Source organism: Poromitra crassiceps (assembly GCF_964638095.1).
Source record: "Poromitra crassiceps genome assembly, chromosome: 2".
NCBI lineage: Eukaryota > Metazoa > Chordata > Actinopteri > Beryciformes > Melamphaidae > Poromitra > Poromitra crassiceps.
Genome location: NC_139624.1, coordinates 60,959,631 through 60,976,583, shown reverse-complemented (window position 1 = coordinate 60,976,583; position 16,953 = coordinate 60,959,631). Strand labels below are relative to the sequence as shown.

At 48.0% G+C, this 16,953-nt stretch overlaps 1 protein-coding gene across 1 annotated transcript in view; it reads right to left on the bottom strand.

Annotated features, from left to right (window-relative positions):
• Positions 1-16,953, bottom strand: part of LOC310772281 (ninjurin-2-like) — a gene marked incomplete at both ends in the record, with an annotated part of 97,204 nt that overhangs the window by 4,108 nt on the left and 76,143 nt on the right. The window lies entirely within an intron of this gene.

The window sequence follows — 16,953 nt, the reverse complement described above, 5'->3', positions numbered from 1 at the left end:
TCTGAGCCTGCCCCGCCCGCACCCGCGATACTTTCATAATTTGCCAACCCAGACCGCCTGCGGGGGGGGGGGCCAGCCCGCGGGACCCGGCGGGTTCTGGGAGACCCGCGCATCACTAGTGCCCAGACTATGGCCACGGCCGAGAAATGAAACTGCCTGCACGGCACATTTCAGATTGCCAGCCCATGCACAGATTGCACACGTGTGACACAGCACAGCAGCACACAGCCCATCGGTCTTAATTTGAGACAGACAGATATCAGGTACGTATGTGGCCATAATGCGCTGGCCATTGGCCAAAACAAAGTATTATAGCCTACTGTTTTCCCCCTTATCTTATTTGTCAAGTAGGGGACCTCTGCCTCTCTCTCTCTCTCTCTCTCTCTCTCTCAGTCCGATGTAATTTCACAATTTTCTAATTGAATTTGGATTGATCAGATCACACATGCTGACTGACTGACAAGGGTCTTCTAGGCAATCAGGCAATGCATAGCATTACATGATAAAACGGACTTAATAACTGCAACTGCATAATTTGGCTTTGCCCAGCGAGCATTTTTAGGTTGAAAAGACGTTTAAAAAACGTTTAGGGTCAAAAGGTTCAAGAGTGAAAGTTTTTTCACCGACTATTTGCAGACGTTGATTAAACGTTCACATTTAGACCATATTTCACCAGGATCTTAAATTAAAAATTCAGCAGTGCACACAGGATTCGAACCACGTTCTCCCACGTATGGACTGAGCTATACATTTACTTATAATATGCAGAGAGCCGGGCACCTATATACTCTATCTCGCACACAACTTGTAGACTACACGATTGTACATACCACAGGCTCAACGATCGGGAGGACAAGTTATTTTATGTGATGTGTACGAGACTATTATATTATGTAACAGACTAAAATTATGTTGTGTGTGTGTGCATCTATAGTCTGTAGGCTGTACGGCTTCAGAGGTTAACTTCATTTAACACCAGAAACTCAGGGGGTACACAGAGCCTCTAAACAGTCTGTTACAATAACATAGCGTGCCCAGAGCACCTCGTTCCGCACTTGGTGCAGACTGGTGCAGACTTGCTTTGGTCTAGTCAGTCACAGCTAGCGAGTACTTGCGCATGCGTGTTGCTGCAGGAATTCAATTCATTATTTTATAGTATTGCGCTAAACTATTAACCATAGTTGTGTCCTGGAAGCTTTTTGCTGGCACCACATAGCCTATATAGTCCCATATTTATGATATTTCATGTGACATAAAATGCCACCACGTCACATTGTCATAAAGTAAAACGAAATTTCAGCCCCTGCCCCTCTGACATTCTCTGCACGTCCCTGGGCAGAGCGAAGGAAAATCCCTTTCCGCTCCATGCATGTCTGCTCTCAAATGCCTCCGCCGCTGTGAAACAACAACTCTAGCTGGCAAGGTAGCAACCTACGCACTGAAAATGGCAAGTTCTGATGAAGATTTGGATTGTGCAATAAAGCAGGCCTGCTTGGTACTTTCGGTGGATGGTTGTTAAGGTAAAAGAACCTTTTCAACTCGCTATACCAGAGTGAGAGTAAGAGGAGCCATAGGGCCCTATTCTCCCACAGGCCTTCGGCGCAAAAACGAGCCTTAAACGCAAAAAAAACGTGCTTTGCGCCTGCCTCGGGAAGATATCAACATGGCTTTAGGCCCACAAATGCGCTTTAGGCGAAATGGGCGTGGCGCAGTCCCAGAATGGGCGAGAATGGGCGTTTCGGCCTTAAATACCGGCCTAATGATATCTTCTCACCTGGCGTTAATTTAGCGCTTTGCGCTTTTGAAAACCAGGCCTATTCAGTGCGCCGATTGCGCGGAGCGCTCCTCTGCCTCTCCTCTGTCGCCCTTCTCTGTGTCACTCCCTCTCTCTTGCTCATCAGTCTGACAGGCACAATACTTGGAAAAAAAGTTTGCCGGTTCTCTCTCTCTCTGACTCCCTCGCTCAGACAGACACAACACAATAGTATAACAACATGACCGTTTTTTCTAACATGACAGTTTTGAGCCCGTGACATTCAGAGGGTGTTGCATCATCCTACCTGTGCAGTGAAGGCGAGAGAAAACAAGATCATTCTGGCCTCACTGCCTGGCGTCCCTGCAACAGTCACACATGTGAAATCTCCCAGCATGCATTGGGCTAATCCATTTAGCTAATAAATAGCAACCAAATGAGCCGAAATAGATATAAAGGTAGATCTAAATAATGTGTAATGTGAACACAACCTGCAATTGTAGAACATTTCAATATTGGAGCAAATAAAACATCGAAATGAAAACACCACCCTATGTGAAACATATATGTCATATTGGGGCTATATATCCCTTGTAGATTTAACGTGATTTAGATGAGTGACAGTGTAACGCGGTTCTACTGGCATGTCCTACTGTGATGTCTGCTCCAATAAATTGGCTCTACTTCACATTTTAGTTTTACAATAAAAACACATTTCTGCAATGACTTTACATAATGTAAAGAAAACAATATCATTCTGGACAAACTTTCACCAATCTAATTAATCTCATCATAGGCTATATTTTTCTAGCTAACGCTTTTAGAACATTATTTTCACTTTGATCTTGCTATAGTGTAGTGTATTTACATGCTTGCAGTATTTAAACTGCAGTTAGATTGGTTTGAGAATAATATGGAATAATAGCCTATATATGGAGACAGACAGAGGGGATAAAAGGGGGGGGGGGGGGGGGATCAGAGCCCTCGGCTTTTCTGAAGCCGGACTGGATCGCTCCATGGAATTGGAGCTGAAAAGTGAAGCATGTGATTCATTTACTGCACTTACCCAATGAGCAGATAGTGCATAATTTTACGCTTAAAAGGCGTGGTTGTAATGCTTAATGCTGCGTGTAGCGCCGATACCAAAATATCAAGTGCGCTGGTCCACGCACACTACTCTGGGCTGCGTCTGGCGTTGAGCGCAGTTCATAGGCCGATGCAACGATAGAGCCCATACTCTCTACTGTGCTGGTACAGCGCCAAACGGAGATAGTCTGGCAAGCGAGACTAAGATCAAATCACATGTCATTCCTCCACCACTCACAGTAGCTGCTGCATCTCAAATTTCACCTGCCACGCCCACTCTTTTTTCTAGCTGGTGTCCATGATGGTTGTGCATGTGGCTGGATGCTGGTGGTAATTTCACACCCTGGAGACATACACTGCAAAAAATTCTGTCTCTAAGGCAAATTACTCCAAATGACTATAAACACGTCTTGAATTTCAGATTCAGACTACATTATTGTCCATTAAATTAGCATACATTGGAATTTTGTCTTTGGTACTGGCATAAAGACACATCATACACTGACATAAGAGACAAAGTGACAATGCAATACAGTAGAGTATACAGTACATCCTTTTTATATAAAAGTGAGCAACTGGGCAATATCTGTCTGCTGTCTGTTTCAATTTTTGTCCCACTGATGATGTCACAATGCCTATGACATCAGTGCCTATGACATCATCAGTGATGTCATAAGATGATTTTGGTCAATAATGATGTCACTGATGACATCACTGATGATGTCATAGGCATTGTGACATCATCAGTGATGTCATAGGCATTGTCATCATCAGTGACAGTGATGTCATCAGTGATGTGAAGTTGAGCAATTATGCTCTGCGCATGCCAATAGAGCAGGCGAGGCCATGCAGCAGCCAAGCTGTGGGCGAGCCCGCGCAGCGGGCAACACTAGTTGGTCCAAAATAGGGGTTTGTTTGCAGAGGGCCTTAAAGCGCAGCTTTAAAAGGAAGCATAAAAGAAGGAGGGGGTTTAGGGGAAGGGTTCAAATAAGGTAAAATAAAGCATGCGTGATTGTGTGTGTGTGTGTGGGGGGGGGGCAGGAGGTTAGTGAGTTTATTTAAACAGGCTCTTATTGAGGATAGTCACAGCTGATGGAATGAAGGATTTCTTGAATTTCAGTGTTTCTTGTTTCATGAAGTGATTGCATGAAGTGGTAGCACTAAGGACCAACAGAGGGTAGCATTGCCCATGGATACATACCACAGTCAGCATATTGCCAGAATAAGTGAAACACATACTGTACAGGAGTTTTCTCTCTTAAAGATCGCTTAGCTGAATCTAAGCCAAAACTGTGATTCATCATTCATGAAAGCATTATCTCAGTGTTCAGCGATTTCTATTGATTTGTTTCCAACTTTGTCATAAGATAGGTAGATAAATCTAATTTATATCATTGCCCCAGATATGAACATGTGATACATCATTTTAATTGGATTTTCATCACAGGAGCCACTCACTCCACAATATCTCAGTTCAGCTGGGCCATTTTTCAAATTTTGAAAAAAAAATTCAAAAAAATGCTACTTATTCACGCGGTTCATTTATTATGATAGCTCCAACTGCAGCTCATTCTCCAGTCGTCTGAAGTGGCTGTTACAATGATAAAGAGTTTCGCTTTGTTGCACTTGAGGTATTTCAGAAATTGATTCTGTGTGTGTGTGTGTGTGTGTGTGTGTGTGTGTGTGTGTGTGTGTCTGAGAGAGTGAGATAGCAATTTGTTAAAGTGACTATGTACAGAGATATGCTGTGTTATCACCGTGCCTGGTTAGCCATGCAGGCTACCAATACCAATTATAATCTCACCCAGAAATCTTCTTACTCTGTGTGTGTGTGTGTGTGTGTGTGTGTGTGTGTGTGTGTGTGTGTGTGTGTGTGTGTGTGTGTGTGTGTGTGTGTGTGAGAGAGAGAGAGAGAGAGAGTGGGGGGGGGGGGGGGGGTGAGTAACAGAGAGAGAGGGGGGGAAGGAGGAGGAAAGCTAAACACTGTTACATAAGGCCATAACAGACATAAAACATGTCAGAAAATAGTTTCTTTCTTTCACGTGCTGTAGATGCACATCTTGTATTACTTTACACTAAGCTATAGATTCATGTAGGTAAACTGTCCACTAATGGATTATTTGACCTTAGGCTATGTCCATGCATCTGGAATGAGTACATCTGTTTCTCCCATAGACTGCATCGAATTACAAACACATAAAAAAAGACATAACATTATATGATCCATGAGGAAGACTGCTGTTGAAATCATGGTGCTTTAAGATGTTTAGGATGAAAGCGTCTGCATGGTAGTTTATGTTATGTATTGTTGAGTGTTGCATGCTGGCTCTACAATAAGCAATATATATCTACATTGTATATTATCAGCACGTCGTATGTTTTCACATGGCTGAGGTTCACCATACAGGACAATGTTAACACATTGACTGCCAGACGTTTTTTTTTGCTGTAGGTAGCTTCTGCCAAGCCGTTTTTTGAGGATTATGGCTCATTTTATAAGAGCCGAGGATTCGTTTCAGCTTGGAGTTTGTGAACATACAATATCTCAAAAGTACTAATAGAATGTGTACTTTCTCTGTCTAAAAGAGTTAGTTTGTAGAGTTAGTAGTTATGTAAGCATTAGCAGTTGAATACAGCATGGTTTTAGCGTGAAAAAGAATATTCAGAGATAAACGGCTTTTTGTGAAATTGGATGGAACGGTCACTTTAACCATTCATTTTTGGCTCTCTCTCTCTCTCTCTCCCTCCCCCTCTCGCTCTCTCTCTCTCTCTCCCTCCCTCTCGCTCTCCCTCCCTCTCTCTCTCTCTCTCTCTCTCTCTCTCTCTCTCTCCCTCCCTCTCGAGTTGCTTCAACTCCGCCCTCCGTGGGCGGACAAGCTTGTCACCAGTCAGTGCTTTGCTGCTCTCCTGTGCCTGCATGTCTGGGCCGCTGTTTGAGGAAGTCGGGATGGACTCGCTCGTTTGGAGTTTTGGTTGAGAGAAGCTTTTGCGATTCTGGTCATATTTATGCTGCGTGTTTCAAAGTGTGTTCCTCCACCTGTAATCTATCACCCGATCATAGTAGATCGGCTGAATCTATTATGTAAATTTGCAATCCCGCATCGCCAGCAATCAGCGCGAAAAGGAGAATGGCTGGGCTGAGAATGGCTTGACAAGTTAAAAAAATGCTTTCCTTTCTCTAGCCAGGAGAGCACTGTTGCCACTTAGTGGGTCGGTGGAATGGGTTGTAAACGTTCGGTGGCTCCAATAATTATATAAGAGATGTAAAAGGCTTAGATGCACAACCCACCGTCAAAAAAAAAAAATCGATGCCAAAAACGTGTAAACACGTTGTTGGCAGGGAACAGCTGGATTCTGAAAACGTGTTCATACGTTGTTGGCAGTGAATGTGTTAAAAGTGCCAAAAAGTTGAAAGTTTGCCAATTTAGTAGCCCTATAGCTTTCTGTGACTGGCAACTGACCTGACACAATCTGCCCCCCCCACCCCCCCCACCCCCCCACCCCACACACACACACATACACACACACACACACACACACACACACACACACACACACACACGGTACATGAAACATGTTAAAACAAAAAGGTAAATCTTTTGGACCCCTAAAAGCTGTTCTGCACTTTTATTCCCTGTGCTATACCGCCAGTGGTACAGTACAGTTCAGCCCAAACTGAGTTAATCTCCAAGAAGCCATGAACCGGTTCCCAGAACTGTAAGACTGTCAAAACACTATGAACACATGTACCGCAGGCGCTTACCACGGCTGTGTGTGTGTGTGTGTGTGTGTGTGTGTGTGTGTGAGTGAGAGAGAGAGAGAGAGAGAAGAAATGAGTAAGAAAGATAAATATAGGGAATAACAGCGAGAGACAATGAGGGCGAGTGTTAAGACAGAGAGAGGAAGAGAGAGATAGGGAGAGAGAGCAACAGAGAGTGAGAGAGATAGAGTATGCATATTATATATACTGGCCTGTTTCCATTTTTTCTCCGTTGGTCACACTTTATCAACATCAGCCCTGGGCAGAGTGCCAAAACAAATACGCGTGCGCGCGCGCGTACACACACACACACACACACACACAAACACGCGCGCACGCGCGCCCACACACACACACACACACACACACACACACACACACACACACACACACACACATACACACACACACAACCAAAACATTGAAATGGCCTACATACAGTTTTACGAGCCATGTGTGTTCACTCAGTGTAATGCCTTTCTAAATGTACTGACTGTACTTTTATCGTGCTTGATCTGCTCTTATATCTTCATTTATTTAACTGCGTTCATAAATTATTATTATTTGAGCCCGTGTCTCAGCAGGCAGGTTAAGGAGCAGATCCTTATTTACAGCAGCAGGGATAAAAAAGAATGCTGCTTGCTGTTTTTCACACACTGGACAGAGGATTTGAACTCCCCTAACCACGCAGATGCTACCTTTGTCAGGGTCAGACCGATCAGTTTATTAGTTACTCACATGACCGCTAGAGGCAGATCACCATATACAGTTACTCACATGACCGTTAGAGGCAGAGCACCACATGCAGTTACTCACACGACTGCTAGAGGTAGAGCACCACATGCAGTTACTCACATGGCCGCTAGAGGAAGAGCACCACATGCAGTTACTCACATGGCCGCTAGAGGAAGAGCACCACATGTAGTTACTCACATGGCCGCTAGAGGCAGAGCACCACATACAGTTACTCACATGACCGCTAGAGGAAGAGCACCACATGCAGTTACTCACATGACCGTTAGAGGCAGAGCACCACATGCAGTTACTCACATGGCCGCTAGAGGAAGAGCACCACATGTAGTTACTCACATGGCCGCTAGAGGAAGAGCACCACATGTAGTTACTCACATGGCCGCTAGAGGCAGAGCACCACATACAGTTACTCACATGACCGCTAGAGGAAGAGCACCACATGTAGTTACTCACATGGCCGCTAGAGGAAGAGCACCACATGGAGTTACTCACATGGCCGCTAGAGGCAGAGCACCACATACAGTTACTCACATGACCGCTAGAGGCAGAGCACCACATACAGTTACTCACATGACCGCTAGAGGAAGAGCACCACATACAGTTACTCACATGACCGCTAGAGGAAGAGCACCACATGTAGTTACTCACATGGCCGCTAGAGGAAGAGCACCACATACAGTTACTCACATGACCGCTAGAGGCAGAGCACCACATACAGTTACTCACATGGCCGCTAGAGGAAGAGCACCACATACAGTTACTCACATGACCGCTAGAGGAAGAGCACCACATGTAGTTACTCACATGGCCGCTAGAGGCAGAGCACCACATACAGTTACTACATGACCGCTAGAGGCAGAGCACCACATGCAATTACTCACATGACCGCTAGAGGCAGAGCACCACATGCAATTACTCACATGACCGCTAGAGGAAGAGCACCACATAGTTACTCACATGACCGCTAGAGGTAGAGCACCACATACAGTTACTCACATGACCGCTAGAGGAAGAGCACCACATAGTTACTCACATGACCGCTAGAGGTAGAGCACCACATGCAATTACTCACATGACCGCTAGAGGCAGAGCACCACATGCAATTACTCACATGACCGCTAGAGGAAGAGCACCACATAGTTACTCACATGACCGCTAGAGGCAGAGCACCACATAGTTACTCACATGACCGCTAGAGGCAGAGCACCACATAGTTACTCACATGACCGCTAGAGGAAGAGCACCACATAGTTACTCACATGACCGCTAGAGGCAGAGCACCACATACAGTTACTCACATGACCGCTAGAGGAAGAGCACCACATAGTTACTCACATGACCGCTAGAGGAAGAGCACCACATAGTTCTCACATGACCGCTAGAGGCAGAGCACCACATACAGTTACTCACATGACCGCTAGAGGAAGAGCACCACATGTAGTTACTCACATGACCGCTAGAGGAAGAGCACCACATGTAGTTACTCACATGGCCGCTAGAGGCAGAGCAACACATACAGTTACTACATGACCGCTAGAGGCAGAGCACCACATGCAATTACTCACATGACCGCTAGAGGCAGAGCACCACATACAGTTACTCACATGACCGCTAGAGGCAGAGCACCACATACAATTACTCACATGACCGCTAGAGGCAGAGCACCACATGCAATTACTCACATGACCGCTAGAGGCAGAGCACCACATACAGTTACTCACATGACCGCTAGAGACAGAGTGCCACGTGTAGTTACTACATGACCGCTAGAGGCAGAGCACCACATACAGTTACTACATGACCGCTAGAGGCAGAGCACCACATGCAGTTACTACATGACCGCTAGAGGCAGAGCACCACATGTAGTTACTCACATGACCGCTAGAGGCAGAGCACCACATGCAGTTACTCACACGACCGCTAGAGGGAGAGCAGCACATGCAGTTCCTCACATGGCCGCCAGAGGCAGAGCCCCACATACAGTTACTACATGACCGCTAGAGGGGGAGCACCACATACAGTTACTACATGACCGCTAGAGGCAGAGCAACACATGCAGTTACTCACACGACCGCTAGAGGCAGAGCCCCACATACAGTTACTACATGACCGCTAGAGGCAGAGCAACAGATGCAGTTACTCACACGACCGCTAGAGGCAGAGCCCCACATACAGTTACTACATGACCGCTAGAGGCAGAGCAACACATGCAGTTACTCACACGACCGCTAGAGGCAGAGCCCCACATACAGTTACTACATGACCGCTAGAGGCAGAGCACCACATTCAGTTACTCACATGACCGCTAGAGGCAGAGCACCACATGCAGTTACTCACACGACCGCTAGAGGCAGAGCACCACATGCAGTTACTCACACGACCGCTAGAGGTAGAGCACCACATGCAGTTACTCACATGACCGCTAGAGGCAGAGCACCACATGCAGTTACTCACATGACCGCTAGAGGCAGAGCACCACATGCAGTTACTCACACGACCGCTAGAGGCAGAGCACCACATGCAGTTACTCACATGACCGCTAGAGGCAGAGCGCCACATGCATTTACTCACATGACCGCTAAAGGCAGAGCGCCACATACAGTTACTACATGACCGCTAGAGGCAGAGCACCACATGCGGTTACTCACATGACCGCTAGAGACAGAGCACCACATGCAGTTACTCACATAACCGCTAGAGGCAGAGCACCACATGCAGTTACTCACACGACCGCTAGAGGCAGAGCACCACATGCAATTACTCACATGACCGCTAGAGGCAGAGCACCACATACAGTTACTCACATGACCGCTAGAGGAAGAGCACCACATGTAGTTACTCACATGGCCGCTAGAGGCAGAGCACCACATACAGTTACTACATGACCGCTAGAGGCAGAGTACCACATACAGTTACTACATGACCGCTAGAGGTAGAGGACCACATGCAGTTACTCACATGGCCGCTAGAGGCAGAGCACCACATACAGTTACTACATGACCGCTAGAGGTAGAGGACCACATGCAGTTACTCACATGAGCGCTAGAGGCAAAGCACCACATGCAGTTACTCACATGACCGCTAGAGGCAGAGCACCACATACAGTTACTACATGACCGCTAGAGGTAGAGGACCACATGCAGTTACTCACACGACCGCTAGAGGCAGAGCACCACATGCAGTTACTCACATGACCGCTAGAGGCAGAGCACCACATACAGTTACTACATGATCGCTAGAGGTAGAGGACCACATGCAGTTACTCACATGAGCGCTAGAGGCAAAGCACCACATGCAGTTACTCACATGAGCGCTAGAGGCAAAGCACCACATACAGTTACTACATGACCGCTAGAGGAAGAGCACCACATACAGTTACTCACATGACCGCTAGAGGAAGAGCACCACATACAGTTACTCACATGACCGCTAGAGGCAGAGCACCACATGCAGTTACTCACACGACCGCTAGAGGCAGAGCACCACATGCATATACTCACATGACCGCTACAGGCAGAGCACCACATGTAGTTACTCACATGACCGCTAGAGGCAGAGCACCACATGCAGTTACTCACATGACCGCTAAAGGCAGAGCGCCACATGCAGTTACTACATGACCGCTAGAGGCAGAGCACCACATACAGTTACTCACATGACCGCTAGAGGCAGAGAACCACATACAGTTACTCACATGACCGCTAGAGGCAGAGCACCACATGCAGTTACTCACATGACCGCTAGAGGCAGAGCACCACATACAGTTACTCACATGACCGCTAGAGGCAGAGCACCACATACAGTTACTCACATGACCGCTAGAGGCAGAGCACCACATGCAGTTACGCACATGACCGCTAGAGGCAGAGCACCACATACAGTTACTCACATGACCGCTAGAGACAGAGTGCCACGTGTAGTTACTACATGACCCTAAGAGGCAGAGCACCACATGCAGTTACTCACATGACCGCTAGAGGCAGAGCACCACATACAGTTACTCACATGACCGCTAGAGGGGGAGCACCACATACAGTTACTCACACGACCGCTAGAGGAAGAGCACCACATGCAGTTACTCACACGACCGCTAGAGGTAGAGCACCACATGCAGTTACTCACATGACCGCTAGAGGCAGAGCACCACATGCAGTTACTCACATGACCGCTAGAGGCAGAGCGCCACATGCATTTACTCACATGACCGCTAGAGGTAGAGCACCACATGCAGTTACTCACATGACCGCTAGAGAAAGAGCACCACATGCAGTTACTCACATGACCGCTAGAGGTAGAGCACCACATGCAGTTACTCACACGACCGCTAGAGGCAGAGCACCACATGCAGTTACTCACACGACCGCTAGAGGCAGAGCACCACATGCAGTTACTCACATGACCGCTAGAGGCAGAGCGCCACATGCATTTACTCACAATACCGCTACAGGCAGAGCGCCACATGCATTTACTCACATGACCGCTAAAGGCAGAGCGCCACATACAGTTACTACATGACCGCTAGAGGCAGAGCACCACATGCGGTTACTCACATGACCGCTAGAGGCAGAGCACCACATGCAGATACTCACATGACCGCTAGAGGCAGAGCACCACATGCGGTTACTCACATGACCGCTAGAGGCAGAGCACCACATGCAGTTACTCACATGACCGCTAGAGGCAGAGCACCACATACAGTTACTCACATGACCGCTAGAGGCAGAGCACCACATACAGTTACTCACATGACCGCTAGAGGAAGAGCACCACATGTAGTTACTCACATGGCCGCTAGAGGCAGAGCACCACATACAGTTACTACATGACCGCTAGAGGCAGAGTACCACATACAGTTACTACATGACCGCTAGAGGTAGAGGACCACATGCAGTTACTCACATGAGCGCTAGAGGCAAAGCACCACATGCAGTTACTCACATGACCGCTAGAGGCAGAGCACCACATACAGTTACTACATGACCGCTAGAGGTAGAGGACCACATGCAGTTACTCACACGACCGCTAGAGGCAGAGCACCACATGCAGTTACTCACATGACCGCTAGAGGCAGAGCACCACATACAGTTACTACATGATCGCTAGAGGTAGAGGACCACATGCAGTTACTCACATGAGCGCTAGAGGCAAAGCACCACATACAGTTACTACATGACCGCTAGAGGAAGAGCACCACATACAGTTACTCACATGACCGCTAGAGGCAGAGCACCACATGCATTTACTCACATGACCGCTACAGGCAGAGCACCACATACATGTAGTTACTCACATGACCGCTAGAGGCAGAGCACCACATTCAGTTACTCACATGACCGCTAGAGGCAGAGCACCACATACAGTTACTCACATGACCGCTAGAGGCAGAGCACCACATTCAGTTACTCACATGACCGCTAAAGGCAGAGCGCCACATGCAGTTACTACATGACCGCTAGAGGCAGAGCACCACATACAGTTACTCACATGACCGCTAGAGGCAGAGAACCACATACAGTTACTCACATGACCACTAGAGGCAGAGCACCACATGCAGTTACTCACATGACCGCTAGAGGCAGAGCACCACATACAGTTACTCACATGACCACTAGAGGCAGAGCACCACATACAGTTACTCACATGACCGCTAGAGGCAGAGCACCACATGCAGTTACGCACATGCCCGCTACAGGCAGAGCACCACATACAGTTACTCACATGACCGCTAGAGACAGAGTGCCACGTGTAGTTACTACATGACCCTAAGAGGCAGAGCACCACATGCAGTTACTCACATGACCGCTAGAGGCAGAGCACCACATGCAGTTACTCACATGACCGCTAGAGGCAGAGCACCACATGCAGTTACTCACATGACCTCTAGAGGCAGAGCACCACATGCAGTTACTCACATGACCGCTAGAGGCAGAGCACCACATACAGTTACTCACATGACCGCTAGAGGCAGAGCGCCACATGCATTTACTCACATGGCCGCTAGAGGCAGAGCGCCACATGTAGTTACTCACATGCCCGCTAGATGCAGAGCGCCACATGTAGTTACTCACATGCCCGCTAGATGCAGAGCGCCACATGTAGTTACTCACATGACCGCTAGATGCAGAGTGCCACATGTAGTTACTCACATGACCGCTAGATGCAGAGTGCCACATGTAGTTACTCACATGACCACTAGATGCAGAGCGCCACATGTAGTTACTCACATGGCCGCTAGAGAAAGAGCACCACATGTAGTTACTCACATGCCCGCTAGATGCAGAGGGCCACATGTAGTTACTCACATGACCGCTAGATGCAGAGGGCCACATGTAGTTACTCACATGCCCGCTAGAGGCAGAGCGCCACATGTAGTTACTCACATGGCCGCTAGAGAAAGAGCACCACATGTAGTTACTCACATGCCCGCTAGATGCAGAGGGCCACATTTAGTTACTCACATGACCGCTAGATGCAGAGTGCCACATGTAGTTACTCACATGCCCGCTAGAGAAAGAGCACCACATGCAGTTACTCACATGACCGCTAGAGGCAGAGCACCACATGCAGTTACTCACATGACCGCTAAAGGCAGAGCACCACATGTAGTTACTCACATGGCCGCTAGAGGCAGAGCATGTCAGAGCACCACATGCAGTTACTCACTCGACTGCTAGAGGCAGAGCACCACATGCAGTTACTCACATGGCCGCTAGAGGCAGAGCGTCACATGCAGTTACTCACATGACCGCTAGAGGCAGAGCACCACATACAGTTACTCACACGACCGCTAGAGGCAGAGCACCACATGCAGTTACTCACATGACCGCTAGAGGCAGAGCACCACATACAGTTACTACATGATCGCTAGAGGTAGAGGACCACATGCAGTTACTCACATGAGCGCTAGAGGCAAAGCACCACATACAGTTACTACATGACCGCTAGAGGAAGAGCACCACATACAGTTACTCACATGACCGCTAGAGGCAGAGCACCACATGCATTTACTCACATGACCGCTACAGGCAGAGCACCACATACATGTAGTTACTCACATGACCGCTAGAGGCAGAGCACCACATTCAGTTACTCACATGACCGCTAGAGGCAGAGCACCACATACAGTTACTCACATGACCGCTAGAGGCAGAGCACCACATTCAGTTACTCACATGACCGCTAAAGGCAGAGCGCCACATGCAGTTACTACATGACCGCTAGAGGCAGAGCACCACATACAGTTACTCACATGACCGCTAGAGGCAGAGAACCACATACAGTTACTCACATGACCACTAGAGGCAGAGCACCACATGCAGTTACTCACATGACCGCTAGAGGCAGAGCACCACATACAGTTACTCACATGACCACTAGAGGCAGAGCACCACATACAGTTACTCACATGACCGCTAGAGGCAGAGCACCACATGCAGTTACGCACATGCCCGCTACAGGCAGAGCACCACATACAGTTACTCACATGACCGCTAGAGACAGAGTGCCACGTGTAGTTACTACATGACCCTAAGAGGCAGAGCACCACATGCAGTTACTCACATGACCGCTAGAGGCAGAGCACCACATGCAGTTACTCACATGACCGCTAGAGGCAGAGCACCACATGCAGTTACTCACATGACCTCTAGAGGCAGAGCACCACATGCAGTTACTCACATGACCGCTAGAGGCAGAGCACCACATACAGTTACTCACATGACCGCTAGAGGCAGAGCGCCACATGCATTTACTCACATGGCCGCTAGAGGCAGAGCGCCACATGTAGTTACTCACATGCCCGCTAGATGCAGAGCGCCACATGTAGTTACTCACATGCCCGCTAGATGCAGAGCGCCACATGTAGTTACTCACATGACCGCTAGATGCAGAGTGCCACATGTAGTTACTCACATGACCGCTAGATGCAGAGTGCCACATGTAGTTACTCACATGACCACTAGATGCAGAGCGCCACATGTAGTTACTCACATGGCCGCTAGAGAAAGAGCACCACATGTAGTTACTCACATGCCCGCTAGATGCAGAGGGCCACATGTAGTTACTCACATGACCGCTAGATGCAGAGGGCCACATGTAGTTACTCACATGCCCGCTAGAGGCAGAGCGCCACATGTAGTTACTCACATGGCCGCTAGAGAAAGAGCACCACATGTAGTTACTCACATGCCCGCTAGATGCAGAGGGCCACATTTAGTTACTCACATGACCGCTAGATGCAGAGTGCCACATGTAGTTACTCACATGCCCGCTAGAGAAAGAGCACCACATGCAGTTACTCACATGACCGCTAGAGGCAGAGCACCACATGCAGTTACTCACATGACCGCTAAAGGCAGAGCACCACATGTAGTTACTCACATGGCCGCTAGAGGCAGAGCATGTCAGAGCACCACATGCAGTTACTCACTCGACTGCTAGAGGCAGAGCACCACATGCAGTTACTCACATGGCCGCTAGAGGCAGAGCGTCACATGCAGTTACTCACATGACCGCTAGAGGCAGAGCACCACATACAGTTACTCACATGACCGCTAGAGGAAGAGCACCACATACAGTTACTCACATGGCCGCTAGAGGAAGAGCACCACATGCAGTTACTCACATGAACACGTTTGCATCATGTCATGACATGATCATCTCAGTGCCAGGGTCACCTCCTGATGGGCCTTCCTGTTCTTAATATGAACACAACCTGATTGTGCTTTCAGATGGGAACATCACACATAGCAAACTCAGCATACTCAGTATAGATGGGTATTTAAAGTGCTCTTTTCTACACACGGATTGGCTTTTTCCGGTTTGTGTGCATGCTTGATATTTATCTAGTAAGCTTTTCGTAGAAATCCAAAGTCTTGTAAAACTCCCATTCCTGAAATTAACTGATCCACAACCATGGGCACAGGGCCATATCACAGTGTACACATACCCACACCCACACACACCCTATACACACACACATATACACAAACCTGCACACAAAAATGTGCGCACGCACACACGTGCACGTGTGTGTGTGCACACACATACACACAAAATGGTGAAGTATACCACAGACAAGCATGCATCCATCCAAATACATTGACATGTTTGTGCACACACACACACACACACACACACACACACACACACACCCCACCACCACGCGAGGCCCCCCTTGACCTTCTCACAGGAAGTGCTCCTCCCCTGAACTCCTATTGGTTGATATGATAGCCAATAGGAAGAGAAGGCCAACTAGGAGTGGAGCTGTGAAAGCTGCTGCTCAGATTTTCCTGTTGGGTTTAGTGGCTTATTTTTACACTCTCTCTTGTCTGTCTGCTTCTCTATTTAACTCTGTTATTCATTCCCTCATTTTTCTTGGTCTGTCTCCCTGCAGTATCTCTTTTTGCCATACTGGAGGTATGTCTGTTTCTGCCACTGAGGAAGAGAGAGAGATAGAGACAGCCAGAGAGAGAGTCAGCATGAAAGGAAATGTACATTCCCACAGAGGGAAGCAGTGAGGGTTTTCTGTTGCTGGCTCACAGGCAGCAGTGCAGAACTACGTGGCTATAACCATGCTGTACCCTGTCAGTTTTTACATTTT